Source organism: Portunus trituberculatus, chromosome 24 (genome assembly GCF_017591435.1).
Source record: "Portunus trituberculatus isolate SZX2019 chromosome 24, ASM1759143v1, whole genome shotgun sequence".
NCBI lineage: Eukaryota > Metazoa > Arthropoda > Malacostraca > Decapoda > Portunidae > Portunus > Portunus trituberculatus.
In genome coordinates, this window is record NC_059278.1 from 18,599,489 (window position 1) to 18,601,228 (window position 1,740).

Below are 1,740 nucleotides of genomic sequence, written 5' to 3' on the forward strand. Positions count from 1 at the left end.
CTCTCTCTCCTATACCCTCTCTCTCTCCTATACCCCCTCTCTCTCCCTCTCTCTAGGTCTATAACGCCACGTAGACCTTTCCCTCAGGACCCCCACATCCGGTAGCAGCGATTTATTGGAGCAAGTTTCCAGAGGCGTTCAGGGAGGTGGAAAGAAGGACGCCTCTCTCAACTTGCGTCCTACCCACTGTCATAAAAGTTGCTTCGAGTAAAGAATAATAGCTGTGAGTGTTGAGGAAGTGCTGGGGAGTGTTTGGGGGGGTGTTGGGGGTGTTGGGGAAGGGAAGATGGAAGGGAGACAGATGGGGGTGAGAAGATACAGGAGAGAGAGATGATGGGAGATGGAAGATGAAGGGTAGATGATGGTAGAGGGAAGATATAGTGGGAAGGGATTGGAGAGGGGAGGGATGGGAGAGGGGAGATTAAGGGTAGAAGGATGGTAGTGGGAAAGAAAGTGAGGGATGGGAGAGGGAAGATAGAGAGGGAGAGAGATGGGAGAGGGAAGATAGAGGGTAGAAAGATGGGAGAGGGACGAGAGAGGGAATAAAGAGAGAGGAGAAAGAAGTGAGGGATGGGGGAGGAAAGATAAAGAGGGAAATGTATGGCAGAAAGAAGATAGAGAAGGGAGAGATGGGAGAGGGAAGAAATGGGAAAGAGAAGATAGAAAGAAGAGGGATGGAGAAAGGAAGGGAAGTGTGTAGGGAAATGGGAAGGGGACAAAGAAGGTAGACAGGGTAGTGAAGGGAAAGAGAGCGTATGAGTGTGTTTAGAGCAGGGAAAGGGAAGGGGAAGAAAACAGGAAGATGCCATGGAAAGTCGAAGGGATATGGAAAAATGGAGGGATGGGTATGTGTGTGTGTGTTAAAAGGATGAAAGCTGGAGAAATTAATGAAGGTGGAAGGATAAAGATGGACAAGGAAGGTGGAGGCGTAGGAAAAGTGGAAGGGTAGAGGTTGACAAGGTAGTGTAGGGAACGGATAGGGTATGTGTGTGTGTGTGTGTGTGTGTGTGTGTGTGTGTGTGTGTGTGTGTCTAAAAGTGGAGGGATAGGAAATGTGGAAAGGGATAGCAAATGTGGGTAGGTATATATATGTGCGTATGTTTAAAGGTTTGAATGTGGAGAGATCAGTGAAGGTGGAAGAGGTAGAGATGAACAGGGAAGAGAAGTGAGAGAGAAGTATAAATATGTGTTTGGGGAGAGAAGGTGAAGAGATAGAGATGGACAAAGTAGAGAAGCGGTAAAGAAGTGTATATGTGTGTTTAGGAAAGAGAAGGTGGAAGGAATAGAGGAAGTGGACATGGCAGAGAAGTGTGTGTGGGAAGGAGGCGGAGGGAGTATCTTGGTCTCTCTCTGATTAAACACACGGAGATCGCAGCACGTCCCACTCATTGCCAGCTCAAAAGGTTACCTAAGTACATTTAATTTCTTCGCATACCATTACAAGGAGGACGAGGGAAGAAGAAGGAAGGGGTAGAGAAGGTGGACAAAGTAGAGAAGAGTATGTGAAGAGGAGGAGGAGGGGGTAGGAAAAATGGAAGAGATAAAATGGACAAGGTAGAGAAATGGGAGAGAAGGTTGATAGGTAGGAAAGGTGGAGGGACTAAGATTGATATTAAGAGGAGGAAAGAGAAAAAGAGAAGGGTATGTGTGTATTTAAAGCAGGGAAAGGGGCAGGAGTGTGTCAGTGGAACGGGAGAGGAATATATGTGTGTGGAGGAGAGAAGGGTAATGGGTAGGAAA